The sequence below is a fragment of the Lepisma saccharinum genome, chromosome 18 (assembly GCF_977018435.1).
Source record: "Lepisma saccharinum chromosome 18, izLepSacc3.1, whole genome shotgun sequence".
In the NCBI taxonomy this organism is placed as follows: domain Eukaryota; kingdom Metazoa; phylum Arthropoda; class Insecta; order Zygentoma; family Lepismatidae; genus Lepisma; species Lepisma saccharinum.
In genome coordinates, this window is record NC_139246.1 from 20,887,256 (window position 1) to 20,904,326 (window position 17,071).

A 17,071-nucleotide genomic window follows, 5' to 3' on the forward strand; every position below is an offset into this window, starting at 1 on the left:
TGGGGATTATTGGTCTAAGTGGGATCAGTGCCTTGTGCGTTTTTGGAATGCCGAATGCTGTGGGGATATTCCCCTCCTTCACTTCTTTAATGAGCTTCTTCTTTTCCCCGCTGCCTAAGGTTATGCTGGTTTCTATCCCACGCCTAATCTCATTTCTAATTTTACTAATTGGGTTCCCATTAACCATTTCGAAATCATTATTTAGAGAGCATTCTTCTAACTTACTTTGATATACGCCTTTTTCTATTACTACCATCTTATTTTCTTTGTCAGATCGAATGAGATACACATTATTATCTTTGGCCCAAGTAGGGTCAAATCGAATGTTTATTTAAACTTTTTCATAAGGGCTGAGAGGTTATGCAATAATGCCGTAGAAAAAGAAAAAGAAATATCGTGGATAATAGAGGTAGGAATGAAGAATGGATTTTCCGAATATGAAATGAACGTGTTAGCTAGGAGAGCAAGGAAGAATATTTCAAAGGGGAACCCCGATTCTGATAGCAGATTAGAAAAGGAGGAAAAAGAGGAGGGAGGATTGGATAGTAAAGTTAACTATGTTGGGATACCGTACTGTAAAGGGCTCACTGAGAAAATTGAAAAAACAGTGAAAAAGTATGGTGTGAAATGCGGGACGAGAGCACCTAGAAATATTGAAAAGCATTTCACGGATTATAAGAGGGGGGTAAAAATTCGAGATAACCCTGATGAACAAAAAGGGGTGTATAGAATTGAATGCAATTGCGGGATGGAATATATTGGACAAACCGGCCGGAGCATGCGTATTAGATGGGGCGAACATGATAAGAACATCAAAGAAAGCGATCCGAAAACGGGGCTTGCAGAGCATATAATAAACAGTGGGCATAGAATAATAAAAAAAGAGGTTGTCAAAAAAAGTAACAGTAAATTGGATAGGAACGTGTACGAAACGGCATTGATATGCGCGGGACACAGAAATAAACTGAACCGGGACGAGGGCAATTTAGATGACGTATGGATTAGCTTTTTTAAAAAGTGGGACAATTTGAATAATAAAAGGGCCCCGATGGGCTTCCATGTCACATCGGAAGTAAAGAAAGCAGCCGAGGTGGAACGGGAATTTTCCTTGGATTGGTGACGAGGGGAAGAAAAAGAGAGGGGAGGGATCTATCGTGGGAGGGGAAGTACCACTCCGCTGCGCGGTGCCATCTGCCCGCTCGCTTCACCTTGACAGGGAGTTTAGGCTCTCAACGGCCACTCCAGTTTACCGTAGCAGTGGTTTTACATGTTTTATTGTGAGTTTTAAGGGGTTTTTAGCAAAGTGGTTTTAATTCTGTATAGGTCAAGCACTATGAAGCATTTTTAACCCGAACCTTTTACCCAGTATCCTTACATGACACTTCTCTGACATGGCTTGATATTCCGAGCTGAAAACGACAACCTGAGGAAGGAAGCAGTAAAGCTTCCGAAACGTCGTCCACGTAAGAATACATACTCACTTGCGTAAGTAGACCAATTTGAATGCTCTAACGTATTTTTGTTTATGCATCTCATTCTACCAGATGCCATGACTTATATATGCTGTTTGATTTAACTCGAATCTTTACACATTGAGTTCAATGTCACTTGCATTTTGTTGATGCAAGTTCCAAATGCCTGACATGGGTTGCTAGAACAAGGATTTTTTTTTTTTTTTTTACGGATTTGTTAATTTCAATTTTTGTACATGTTCAGTGTTATTTTGTTAACATCTAAACAACAGAAAGGGACCCACTATGCTGTATTTTTTTTTTTACAGATTCTATTTTCAGCAAGGCTTGGAGATGCACCTAGAAAAGGGCACTCTTGTCAAGAGGTAGCTGCATGGGCGCTTGTCAGTGCCTTCTTGTAAGGAAGTTTCGTTGCAGGATATTTCTCAGTGGTAGACAAAGCAAGGTATACATCTTTGTATCAATAGTTCATCTGTACAGCTTCAAGGTGGTGACATACCTGGAAAACCGGGAAAAGTCATGGAATTTGAGGTGTGAAAAAATGTCTGGGAATTTTGCCTTGATTGAATTTTTTTTTTTTCTTTTTAAATATTACGTGGAAAATGCATTGAATTATCATTTTTTCTTGTCTGTATGGGAGTAGTAAGGGGGCAGAACTCACAACGGATGGGGGGATGAGAGGGGGTTTGCCGGTCCGATAGTTGTCGGATGTCGTAGCAAGGCATTTTATTGGACAAACTGAAGGAACATGGAAATAAATAGGCTCCATTGATACATACGATTTTTGTCTAATATCACCACCCGACAAAGTATCTCACTACAACATGCAACAGAAATTGCATGCATGGCACTCTTATGGAATTTAGATTTGTGGGATGTCTTCAGACTTAACATCCAACAAAAATTGCATGCATAAACCAGAAGAGCTTTAGACTGCAAATATGCTGCTGGAATTTTGTTACTCTTCTGGCTCACTTCACCTTATTTAATCTAGCAGTGCTTACGAAGGTTTTGTTGCATCATCCTGAGGTATTACTGGTTTTGCACATGTTAACATCAGTTTACATTGACATTGCACTATTCTTACATATCAAGAAGAATCCAACAAAACTGGATATAGAATACTATCACGAAAAAGTGAAACACAAATCTGCATTGGTGAATGTTATAAAGATTTGGCAAGTGCATGCTCCCATCCTCAAATTTACTGCAACACTAGTATTGCAATGAAATTAACGCCAGTCTGTTTAAACTCGTGAGAGATGGTCATTAATCTCTCGCTGAGTTAAGTTCATTTCCAATATTAGGAAATAAAATACTAATAATAAATACATAAATTTCTATAACGATTCCATGGCCACCTTGTGGACATTGCTGGGAAGAGCGGGAACAAACACACATTCTTTAATGTAACCCCAGATAGAGAAATTCATGGTACCAATCAGGCGAACGAGGTGGCCACGGAATAGTTCTACAACGACCAATCCAAGTCTGTACTTGTGTAAGAAACAAATGCTCACGCCTCCAGTGGCGGCATCTGAAACTAACAATGTGCGACAATAAACTTGAAGATATGCAGCATTCATTGATGTATAAACCATTTCTGTTACACATACACTTTCTTCACAATTAACGGTTTATTTTGTATAACTTAATTTATAGAAACCCTGTATTTACTCAAATAATTCAATCATAAAAGCAAATCACTTTCTTCAAGAATTGACTTTTCTCTGCCAGCTAAATTTTTACTTTTCAATCTACTGATTTATATGAGGGGTGCCTAGAAAGTACTCCCTCTGTCCCATAATTATTGTCCGGTACACTTTTGTTTGTTGTCAGAAAATACTTGCCCGATATTCAAACTGTAACATTTGTGTATATAGGAGAAGGAAATGAAACCTGGGAATGAGTCATACAACGTTATTACTCGAGGATCAGTACAAATTGGCTGATCAAATATCCAAAAGAACATAAATAAAAAGTTACAATTTTGGCATACCAGACTATAATTATGGGACAGAGGGAGTAATTTCCAATTAGTAGGGACCTTGATATTTTGCAAATGCGAAAATATTAAAAAATGTTATTGAATGCCCAGTGATGTTTGTGGACACATTTTTCGCCTGTTCGAAATATCGAAATAATGCAAATTTGGTATAAAATGCGAATTGTTGGCATTTTTAGAGATTTTTTTTAAAAAAATGTCATAAAACAACGAAAAATTCCGTGAAATCCAACATTCTTGTCTTTTCTAGTATTAAAGAAACAAAATGTGCCATATTTGTGTACATAGAACGTGCAAGTTTTCCAACATTATATTCAAGAGTAAACTATAATGCTTGTTATACATGGAATAATTCCAACAGTCACATTAAATCATGCGTTTCTCACGATTTTTCAAACTTGTATCAAAACAATTTGCATCACAGAGCAAAGTGTCAGGGTTCTAACAGGAGATCGAGTGTGTGGGTACCGTCACACGGGAGCCGCATCTTCAGTATTTGTCGTGCGAGATGTGTTTTGAATTACCAAGCTAAGTGTGCACAATCTGCATTTGTCGAGCGAGAAATAATGGAGCTCAGTCCTTAGGGCATCTGACTACCATGCAAGACACCAGGGGGTCGATCCCCTGCGGGGGAGAACCGGGATCTTTTGCATCTGTTCAAACTGCTCTGGCACCCACCCAGCATCGTATCAAGCAGGTACCTGGAGGAAACTTTGGGGGGGGGGGGGGTAAAGGTAGCCAGGAGCATGGTGCTGATCAAAAAAGTGTGGGGCCCTAACGCGCACCACCTAGATGCTTTCATGACTTGGTACTAAACACAGGGGAGCACTTTACTTCCTCAAAAATTTGTTCCAACATATGTAGACCATGTGACCAATTTAAAATAATAGTTTAAAAGCACAATGGAAGTATTAATTTTTGGTATACGTGGTCTGTTAGGAAAGTAATGAGACTGATTTTCTGTAAACTGTTAATTTTATTTTTACAAATCAAGGTTATCCCCTTCAAAATAGTTCCCTTGGGCAGCTACACAGCAATGGAGGCATCCTTTCCATTGTTCGTAGCAGTGCTGGAAGGCTTCTGCTGGAAAACCTTTTAGCTCGTCAGTTACGCTCTTCTGGATATTATCCAAAGTATCAAAATGGCATCCTTTCAAGTGGATTTTGAGCAAGGGGAATAAAACAAAGTCTCGGGGACTGAGATCCGGTGAATAATGGGTTGAGGAACCACAGGAATGCTTTTTTTTTTTTTGCCAAAAATTCATTGATGGAGACTGCTGTGTGACATGCTGCATTGTTGTGGTGCAGCATCCAAGTGCGTGCAATGTCTGGTAGCACACGTGCAACCCTTTTCCTGAGTCTTGCAAGGACTTCCCGATAAAAAGTTTGATTGACTGTTTGTCCTGGTGGCAGAAATTCCTTGTGGACGATCCCCAGACTGTCAAAGAGACAAATGAGCAAATATTTGATTTTGGATTTGCTCCTCTTTGCTTTCTTGGGACGGGGAGAGTTTGCAGTGTGCCACTCCTGACTTTGGCGTTTTGTCTCGGGATTGTACTCTAAAATCCACGATTCATCACCTGTGATCACACAACGGAAGAATTCTGGCCCCCTGTCGAGGCGGTCCAGTAGATCAAGACACACAACCCTCCAATGGGTTTTCTGCTCAGGCGTGAGGTTCTTTGGAACAATCTTGGTGCACACTTTTCTCATGTCCGAATCTTGTGTTGTGGACGGTACACACGTTCAAATTTAACTCTCTACTGATCATTATCACCGTCAGTCGACGATCTGACCTCACTCTTTCCACATTGTCATCTGTTTTTGAGGTTGAAGGTCTTCCCGCACGAGGTTCGTCTTCCACTTGTTTACGGCCTTCTAAAAAGGACTTGTGCCCTAGATAGTGCATGTTCTCCATAAGCGCTTTGTAACTTTTCATAAGTCACAGTAGCTGATTCGCCAAGCTTAACACAAAATTTGATAGCACAACGTTGTTCAAACTTTTGCCAGTCCATTTTCGTAACGCACCTCACAAACACAACTTCACATCAGATGCTCTCAACAATCGTGTAGCAACTGTAGCAAGTTGAAACTTGTACTGAGTCAATGGCAAGCGTTCCCCTACCTGCCGTGTGAAGGTGGGGGCAGCAGCGTTGCCAGTCTCATTACTTTCCTAACAGACCACGTATTTGGCAGAAAAATATTCTAAAACAAAAGCACGAATTTTGGGAACTTGACACTTAACAAGTCAAAAAAAAGACAATGCCAATTTTTGGTGCCATAATATATCTGTATCTGTCATGTGTGATTGATTGATTTAAAATTCTTGGGGGTGTGCCACGCCACGTATGGTCGTTATGCACCCTTCAGTAGTATATACGGGGAAAATTCCATTATCTAAAACCTACCTTAAAATTAAAAGTGGGGTATGGAAAATAACTTTCAAGATATCAAACTCTCGCGAAGAGGCCTAGGCCATGTGACTTACAATTTGAAACAGTAGGTTAAAAAACTCCATGAAGGTATAATTTCAGGTATTTGCCAGAAAATGCGCTAAAATGAAAACATGAATTTTGATAAAACCGAATAATAATAAAAAATGAGAAAATGCACCAATTTAAAAAAAATCAAGGTCCCTACTGATTAGGCATAAATAAAACAAGAATATCAGTAGTAATTTATTGCATTAGTAACAGTGAGTCCTAACATAATTTTCGGCATAATCACCACCATTGTTCTGCCATTTGTCGTAGCATGGCACTAAATTTTGTATGCCCATGGCATGTGTGTCGGACAGCAAAGACTGGAACCATCTACCGCAATGTAGCTGTCAAATCCTTGTCCTGCCAGAAACCTCTTCAGTTGAACAAAGAGATGAAAGTCTGTACATGCAAGGCCAGTGCTGTACAGGGAGTGGTCAAAGATCTCTCACCTGAAGTGATGCAAAGGGCTCATGTGTACTCAGCTGTATGGGGTTGTGCACCTTCGATTGGCCTTCTGTGAATTGTCTCCACCATTGTCTGACCATACTATCACTCGCAACGTCTGGTCTGATTACTACACACAGGTTACATCACAGTCAGTGGAAGATTATATGAGAACTGCAATATTTAACCTAGAACTGTCTTAAAACAGCTGCATTGCGACTACCAGATTACAGCTACATGCCACTTCTTCCTGCCCGCATGTGTGTGATGGTCTCTGGCCACTAGTGCTGCGTACAGACACCATTGGAGCTTTTATCAGGATTCTCCTCGTATATGAACTTTCAGAAGCTGTTATTAACAGTTCAAATCCAGGCATGGACATGGTTATTCTTTGTGAATTTTCCTTCATGGATTTCATCATATCGTCACTCATCCTCATCGTCGCGATTAGCTAAAGTGTCAGAAAAGCAATGCAAAATAATAAATCAAATCCATTCTTCTCTTCTTTGCGATGCCAAAGGCCTGCATATCTTCAAGATTTGAAGTTTATCCTCATGCACAAACAGTAAATTTTTTCGTCAATAGTTCATTAATTATGTCACTCATTTTCATTCACTATACGAGGGTCACTATTTATATTTTGAGCCTTGGAAACACTGATTGTAGTTAGGCGCGATTTGACGTTTGCACGGGATCGTCTGGCATTATTGACCATAACGTACTTCAAATGTTTTGTCAATAGCTTCATTTGTGTTGTTTATGTTGCCTTGGAGATTGCGCGACAACAATAAAATGGAATGAACTCTTGAACATTTTCATGCAATGATTTTTTACGATTTTCGACGTGGATTATCAAGACAAGAGTGCATCGATCAACTTACTTCCACATTTGGCGATGAAGCCCCATCCTTTGCCACTGTGAAACGCTGGTATAACGAATTTAATCGTGTCCGCCATTCGCTCACCGACGAGATTCGCGAAGGTCGTCCAAAATCAGTTGTTGTTCAAGAAAACATTGATGCTGTGCAAAACCTAATACTGCAAGATCGTCATGTGACATACTGTGAGATTGAGGCAACCATAGGCATTAGTTCCACCAGCATATATAAAATATTACATGATCATTTAGCTGTGAGAAAGGTATGTTCTCGTTGAATTGTAACAGGTGACGAATCATGGATATATGCATATGAGCCGGAACGTAAACAGCAGTCGACTGTATGGGTGTTTCAAGATGAACCCAATCCAACAAAAGTTGTTCGCGCTCGAAGCACATTGAAACAAATGGTCGCCTGTTTTTTCGGGAAAACTGGTCATGTGGCAACTGTGCCTTTAGATGAACGTAGAACGGTCAACTCTGAATGGTACACAACAATTTGTTTGCCAGAGGTCTTTGGTGAAATACGGAAAACAAACAAATGCCGTCGGATCATTCTTCATCAAGACAATGCCAGCTGTCACACATCTCGTCTAACAACCAACTTTATGAACAGTCAAAAAATGGAATTGATGGGTCATCCGCTGTACAGTCCTGATTTGGCACCCAGTGACTTCTTCTTGTTCCTGAATGTCAAGAATAAATTGCGTGGACAATGATTTTCGTCGGCGGAAGATGCCGTTGATGCGTTCGAAAACCATATTATGGAGGTGTCTCAAGAAGATTGGAAAAACTGCTTTGACAAATGGTTCGAACGAATGCAAAAGTGTATTGACCATAAAGGAGAATACTTCGAAAAACAATAAAGCAGTTTCCAATGCCAAATTCCTGTTCTTTTCATTGTTAGGCTCAAAATATAAATAGTGACCCTCGTACGATCATTCAATACATATATACGTAATTCACTCACTCAATACACTTAAGAAAATCCACGCAGTAAGAAACCTAATTTTCTTAAAACTTCCTTCAACGTGATTTTCACTCGCAAAATGCCCTTTGTCATCTCCAGCCAGTCAGTCCTAAACAAAGCAACAGAGGGGTTGAAAACATCATAAAGTGTGGTTGGTTGAAGGTCAGCGGTCTGAGTTCTGCATGTGTTCGATGGGACAGTGTTGTTTTGGCGTAGAGGACAAATTCCCTATCACATGCCAGCCACTCTTTTCTCCTTCCTGTAATAGTAGTTTAGTTTCAAATTTTCCCTTACCTGGAAAAAAATCGCATACTGGTTAGCGAATTGGCTGTAAGGTTTTATCGCTGTTGTAAAGTGAGTTTGGAAGATATACTACAATATGTCACCGACCGCCTCCAGGTGCTGGTCGGGGAAGAATTTAACCGCTGAAGCCTGGCGGTAGTTTTAAAGGAAAGGAGTCCATCCCCGTGTATAGAGCGAGCACAAGAAAAACAAACCTTGGACGAAAAATCCCCGTGCAGCCTTTTCTTCTTCCGTTCAGCTTGGGTCATAAGGAAGCATGGTCCACTCTCCCCCTCCCCTAAAAAGTGGGAGTATGGTGCACAAGAGCCACTTGTAGTATTTTATACTACAGTTTTCTCCCGCGCTCGTTTGAGAGTGAAGCTAGTCGATTATTTCCTGTATTTAATCTGGGCTTCGGCGATAGCTTAGAATATACGCGCGCCTGACAAAAATTAACGCTCAGCAGACATGTGTTTTTTTTGCAAATGGCATCAAAAAGAAGTTTTGTTGTTAGATACAAACATGCTGAGTTTTCAAAATGTTCTCTAAAATCACAAGTTTGTTGTTTTATTCCTAACAAACGTTTTCAACGGATTTGACAATAAAAATTTCTCACATTCATCGGAAGTGTTGATTGCTTCCAAGAGATGGTAAGCTTAAAATTCCCCATAGCTTTCTCAATGGCAGCACACATTTATTTAATCGGCTTCGGCGATAGCCTAGAATATACGCGCGCCTGACAAAAATTAACGCTCAGCAGACATGTGTTTTTTTTGCAAATGGCATCAAAAAGAAGTTTTGTTGTTAGATACAAACATGCTGAGTTTTCAAAATGTTCTCTAAAATCACAAGTTTGTTGTTTTATTCCTAACAAACGTTTTCAACGGATTTGACAATAAAAATTTCTCACATTCATCGGAAGTGTTGATTGCTTCCAAGAGATGGTAAGCTTAAAATTCCCCATAGCTTTCTCAATGGCAGCACACAATCGAATATCATGTGATAGGCCAGATTAGAGGATAGGGTGTGCACTAATCACATTCTTTGTTTGATTCCGAGAAACATTTTATCATATGCAATGAAGAACATAAACAATATTTTTGATCCCTGTTGTTGAAAGTACCTATTTTTACTGAAGAAAATTATCTAAGAGTGAGAAAGGACAATGGTATTCTCCAAGAATAGGTAATGTAAAATAGTTTCAAAATGTTTGTCCAATTTTAACATGTAGCATACCTGAATTAAGCAGGCTTTTAATTTTGTCATTGCAGTAGGGCAAATAAATCACATTTTTGATCTCTCATCTTGAAATGTTAGGATGAGAGAAAATAATTAAAGCAGATAAAACTTCATCAAACATCACATTTAATTACTTTGTCTGAAAAATTATTTCACTTTATTACTACAAGCTAATACTATTATACTAAAAACACTGCAGGGGGTGTGGGTTTGAACCAGCAGTCTTATCCCTTGAAAAAGGAAGCTGATGCACAAGCACTTTACCAACTGCTCTACATTATTACTGGAAACCAGTCTCTTGAAATGTGTAGATGATTGTGCAAGCTACCACTTTTCTCGTGTTAGGAGCACATTTTCACTGCAGATTCAGAGAAATATTAATTTTTGTGCATTGCTAAATTCTTTGCAAGGTATGTTAAATATATTTTGCCCAAACTATTCGTAATAATGCCTCTCTGTGTTAAAACATGACTGATTTCCTCCTCATTAAAATGTTACACAATTGAGGCGTTCTCCCAGTACACTAATGCAGTCTTTTGATGAAAAGGTGAACTTTATTATGTTTATTCAATTTATTACCAAAATCACGTTGAAAATGAACTAGATTACTACATAATAGTTTACATTTTCGTGCTAATGCTTGTGATCTGGTATGAAATTTAATACATAATAGTTCACCTTGTTGTTGAGAGATGGTGTTACTGCTTGTGATCTGATCCCTAATGTGATAAACGTAATAGTTCACATTTTCGTCAAAGAGATGGCACTAGTGTGCTGGGAGCATAACCCTCTAGTAAATTACATAAAGATAATAGTTCACCTTTTTGTCAAGAGATGGTGCTAGTGTGCTGGGAGTATACCTCTTAGGTGCTTATGATTTCCTAAAGGCAAATGTCATAAAGATGATAGTTCACCTTTTCATCAAGAGATGGCGCTAGTGTGCTGAGAGAATACCTCTTAGGTCTTCTTATGATCTCCTGATAACAAATTTTGTATCAGAAGATCATAAGACCTAAGAGGTATTCTCCCAGCACACTAGCGCCATCTCTTGACAAAAAGGTGAACTAATATCTTTATCCAATTTACTATCATATAGTGGAACCACAAGGAAAGAAACCTGCGCAGACCCGCGACTCCTGTGCACCATACTCCTGCATGGAGGGGATTGGGAGAGTGGACCATGCTTCCTTATGGCCCGAGCTGAAGGGATAGCTGTGCAGGGACTTTTCGTCCAAGGTTATTTTCCTTGTGGTCGCTCTATACACACTTGAGAGATGCTCCCAGCACACTAGCGCCATCTCTTGATGAAAAAGGTGAACTATTTATCACATTTAGGGTTACCAGATCGCTATAACGAAAATGTAGGACATGCTGTCCCAAAATGTAGGACACAAAACATTCTCAATAAATAATACATATTTCTATAGAACATGTTAGAAAGTAATTGAAAATTGACACTTTTCAGTTTTCAAAAATGAATTCTTAAAAGCAAAATTTCAAAACTTGCAATCATACTAAACAATGCACCTCGATTTAAATAAAAATTCTCCGAGGAACCAATTTTTCTCAAAATTTCAGGTTTATTCAAAATATATTTAGGTTAGAGTGGACAGTCAAACTCTTGAAATTATGGGGACCAGTACCAAATATTTTACAGACTTTATGAAAAAAAAAGCATTTCTCTTGTGCTGATGGTAATGAAAGTACTCTCTCAACATTTGCATTATGACCTGTAATAGCAAACAAATATTCAGCAATTACTGTAATTTGAAATGGTTCCAAAAGTTTCATCTTGGGTAGTGTTTAGTTCAATAACAGGGTGTCTACGAAAATAACACATCCAGAATTCTTGACATTTTCCATTTTTCTTAACGTTTATTTATTCGACCCCTACTTAGGTAAAGTTGGAAATCCGTAATTAAGAAAATAAATATTTATTTAATGAAAACCCCTAGATGAAAACTGAAGCTGTACACTATCTAGCCATTCGTCACCGGACACCTGGAACGAGTACTTTAATCCGGTTTCAGGCGTCCGTCAGTATCGTGTGGGGCCACCTTTCGCAGCAAGTACAGCCGCAACCCTCTGAGGAAGACTGTCCACCAAATTGCGATAGGTTTCGACGGGAATCCTGCTCCATTCCTCTTGCAAAGCGGCGAACAACTCTTTAGTGTTTTTTGGGTGGTGTGGCCTGGCTCTCAACCGGCACTCCAACTCGTCCCAAAGATGCTCAATCGGGTTGAGATCAGGACTTTGGGCGGGCCAATCAAGTTTTTGCACACCCATATCCTCGAACCATGTGTTGATCACACCTGCCGTATGACATGGGGCATTGTCGTGCTGAAACAGATAAGGACCACTACCGAATTGTGCCCACAATGTCAGTAGCGCAGAATTGTCCAGGATCGTTTGGTATGCATCTGCATTCATGTTTCCACGCACTAACACAAGAGGACCAAGACCATACCAGGAGAAGCACAACCACGCTATGATGCCACCTGATGGGGTGTCCAGTGACGAATGGCCAGATAGTGTATGTAAGAAGAGAATTAGATCTGCTTTATCTATTAATGCATACTGGACTGTTTTTGGCAGACAGCTTTGGCATCTGGATTGATTGAGTTGGCGTTTTAAGTACACTTTGTGCACAGTAAGGCTAAACGGGACTGGACCTACAGTTTCAAGTGGGATCCGAACCACTATGATTCCACCAGGTATCGAACCTGGGACCCTTTGGCTTCTGGACTGGGGTTTGTGTTTGTCCCCCTATATGATTGGGACTGTCCCTTCATCCATCTTATCTTACCACCATTCATCCTCATCTTCGCGATTAGCTAAAGGGGCAGAAAAAGTTAAGTAAAATAAACTACATCAACCAATCAGTCATTGTGATAACAAAAATTCTTGACCACAAGAATAATTTATTGCCTTTTTATTGATTTCTTTACTTTTTCTTGACTTGCATTACTCTCTCCGACTGGCAGGCACCCTGAATAACTTTGTTCTCTATACCCCTTGCTTTACAATCAAAATATTGAATAAGAATGGGAAGCACCTTATTTCATCAGTATAACCCCCAAGGCAAGCAATTCCGCTTAGGCATTGAATAGTAACATCATCAGAAAGTGGTCCCAAAACTTTGTTCATTAATTGCTTCCGTTTTATAGTTTGTTTTCTAGAGTCGTTTTCACGTTCAGAAGACACAATGGGCTCTTATGGGCAATGCTTTTCTTATGGGAAATACGAGCGCGCTGTTGTGAAATTTCTGGATTTACAAATTTAGATTAAGTAAAATCGGTACCTGCAGTTTTGCAGGAAATTTTGTAGAGAATACGATGGTGAACACAAAAAACTGGTAACTTGCTTACATAATTTTAGATAAATTAAAAACGCAAATTTTCTGTGAAAACACAATTTTTACATTGTTTTCATTCCTAACGTTGAAACATGCCGTAAAATTGAAGCTTTCATTATGAAAAAAATTGACACTGTTTTTTAATTGTCATAGGTGACGGTGGTACTCAGAATTTATCAATACTTTAAAGCATATTTGCATTAAAAAATATTCAAATAAAGTATGTGGAGATTTTTTATATTCGTGCAGTAGAAAATGTCGTCGCTGGCCATTTTTTGTTCTGTAATTCCAAGTAAAAACTTCCAGCGACAAAGTTGTGGAGAAAATAATGAAATTATTTTTTATAACCAATCAAAGGTTCCCAGAAATATTACTTCCATGCATTTGGAGTTTCTTTTTAACCCGAACCGCGCGCGAAGTAAGGAGACGTTGTCTGGCCATCTTGAGCTGACTCACCGCAGCATTCCGGTTAATCACCACCAAGTTTTCCAGTTGTTATTTTACTTCCATTCAGTAAAAATATGAACCATGCATTTTGTTATATTAGAATTGAAATTACTTAAATTTAATAATTGACAATTATTTCCAATGCTGCTGTTGTGAGCAACATTAGTGCTGTCTCAAATACACGTTGTTTTCGTTTACATTACTGTCGACATTAATGCTGAAATGAATATCACCTTTCAGATTCCAACGTACACATAAATTCATAGACACCATATTAACCTTTTAAAGGCTTTCCAACACGTGACAAAATATGGGGCTTCAAGATAGAAATATGACATGCCTTGCTTGAGTCATTCACGTCTTATCAGTTCACGTGGGCCATAACTCATTTGTTTGTTTGGGTTGCAACTTGAATGTAACCCATGTGCCAGGGTCCCCTTACTTGAGTGAGAGATCTGATTTGGTCTGTTTAGACTTTTTCCCTCTCCCGAAAAAGTGTTTTCAGTTGTGTGAGCTCCCAGTGATTTTTACTTTTTTAAGTGATTTCTGAAGTGTCATATTCGTGCATTACACTCGCGTGTGTAGTGATCGCAATGGATCATAGTAAAAAGGGTAACTGTAACGTTCACAGTATAATATTAATGTTAATAATTACATATAATTATCATTATATATACAAAATATGTAACACCTTCATTGTGAAGGAAGGTCATCATTTCCCGGCGACATGAGCTAGCGCTGTATTGGCAACACTGTGCGGTTTCTCCATAAGCGCCGTTGTCTCTTCTGAACGTGAAAACGACTCTAGCAGGCCAAAACTTCTATTTTCATTTTGAGCAATGACAATCAAAATAAATTTCACTATTGAGTTTGGAAACTCAGTCCATAGACTTGTAACTTGCATGATTTTTTTGTTATGTATTTCCCTAATTTAATTAATATTATGTGATGCTCAAAATGTAGGACATTTATATTTTTCAAATTCCTCCAGATGTCTGAGAAAAACTGGACGTCTGGTAACCCTAATCACAATTCATACCAGATTACAAGCATTAGTACCATCTATTGGTGAAAATGTGAACTATTATCTTCACCAAATGTAGTAATCCTGTTCATTTTCAACATGAGATTGGTAATAAATTCGATAAACAAAATAGTTCATCTTTTCATCAAAGAAGGCACTACTGTACTGGGAGAATATCTCTTCTTTTATGTATGATCTAACAACAAATTCAGCAAAATAGTACGGTTTTCCTCATTTTCAAATGTAAATTTGGTATCAGGATATCATAAGAACCTACCTAACCTCTATTTATTTAATATATACTGGATGGACCATATAAGTTCATAATTTGAAATATCTTACAAATGAAGCATTTTCAAAAATGTTTCAAATAAATGTTAATTGACTTCTAAGGGTGAAATAGAATGCCATCATGTATTTTTAGTAAGAGGTCATTTTTAAAAAATTGAAACGTAATTTAATTTTGCTTAAGGTTTTTATTCTTCTTAAAAAAAAAACTTGTAAAAAGTGGTAATAGAAATCCATACTATTTCATCAGCACCCAAATTATTATTCCAAAAACAAAAGAAATTAAGTTTTCATCATAATCAATGTTGTACAAAAGTAATTATACAAATTTTCAACTTTCTAATAGAAAGAACTGTCTAAAATAACTTTATAACTAAAAAAAACATTATAATCATTTTGTGAGGATCCATGGGGTGGTTAACAACAGTGGACTTAAAATAGAAAGAATGATGGATGGCTACATCATGGCTCTATCTCACAATCACTATTAAATCTTCCTAGTGGTTCCAAACATGCGACATGTCATATTTATACAAAAGTTTCGTTAAGAGGAATAAAAATATTCAACAAAAAAATTAGTTCCCATTAAAAAAAATTGACTGACTTTCGAATGACCTTGAAAATATACGTAATGGTATTGTTCCCCCATTAAAGCAAATTAAATTTTATTTGAAACTTTTCTTTTGAAAATGCTTAGTTTGTAAGATATTTCGAGTTATAAACTTAAATTATCCACCCTGTATACATTAAAGAAAATTGGCCACCCCCCCCCCCCCCCCCACAGAGGCCATGCAGGAAGGTTGAAAACTATATCACGGTATTTTCATGGGTATGATTCAGTACTGTAAAAAAATTATATCTTGGAAACCGTGGACAGTGTGGTTACGATTAGTACCATGTTTTGTCCACTACAAGTATATGGTACTATAGGCAGGTGTTTGCCAAAGGAAGTGGTGATGGTGTATTTACTGGGTGTATCGGCTGTGAGAAGATGCAATGTTGGCAGTTATTGTGATAACGGCTGCTGATATGGGACTCCTTATCCTCCCACATTTGGCCATACCAACTCGCCAAATAGTCCCGCAAATGTCAGTGTTGTCGAAGGTGCAAGCTTTGGGCTCAAGCTATGGGACGTGTGCAGGTTCAAATCTCCTGGGGAAAAAACTTAGCTTTTCTCCAGAGATTTTGGCCTGTGTATGGGACCGGTAGCCACCCACCATTGTGAGGAAATTTCACAGCTACGAATGAGTAGCGTAACCTGATAATGGAAACCTAGGAGTTTGTGGTGCTGACCACATATCACCTTGTAACTGCTTGGATGACCTCCATCAACCAGCAGTTGGTAGGTAGACACTGGCCCTTACAGGCTGTTACGCCATGGGTTATTAACTCAACAAATGAATATATTCAGGTAAAATTTTCCCTTTTTTTCCTTCTTCTTTGAACTATGCTTGTTGGGAGAAAGAATGAAACATTCATTTCTCACAAGAGAAGTAGTCTTTCGTAGAAAAATGAAAAACAATTTAGGCAATGACATGTAAAGGGTGTTTTTTTAAGAGTGATAGAACTTTCGATACGGATAGCTGTCATTTGTTTCATTTTGTTGACATGTTGTTTTGTCATTTCATATCAGTGAGCATTGGCAAATGATCATGGAAAGACTGACGCTGCAACAACGTTTACAAATTGTGGAAATCTATTTTTAAAATCAATGTTCTGTTTGCCAAACGTATAGAGCACTTCGGAAATATCGGTGCTGTCAGTGAATTGGCCTCACAAGATCATGGGACCTAACGCCACTGGATTATTTTCTTTGGGATATCTAAAGTCTCTGGTTTATGCTGATAAACCAGCAACAATTGACGCTTTGGAAGCCAACATAACTCGTGTTATTAACGACATATGTCCCCAATTACTTGAAAAAGTAGTTAAAAATTGGACTGATCGAATCCGGTTCATCACAGCTAGTCGTGGTGGACATATGCCGGAAATTATTTTCAAAAAGTAAATGTCAGAAAGTTATCAAATGAAAACACAATTGGCTTCAAACTTATTTTTTTGTGTGTTTTATTTCAATTCAAAGTTCTATCACTTTAAAAAAAAACACCCTATAGTTTCCCTATTTTTTTTGGTTCATCACAGTATGTTTCAAAAGTGTACGCTTTTGAACCTCCAGTACGCTAAAC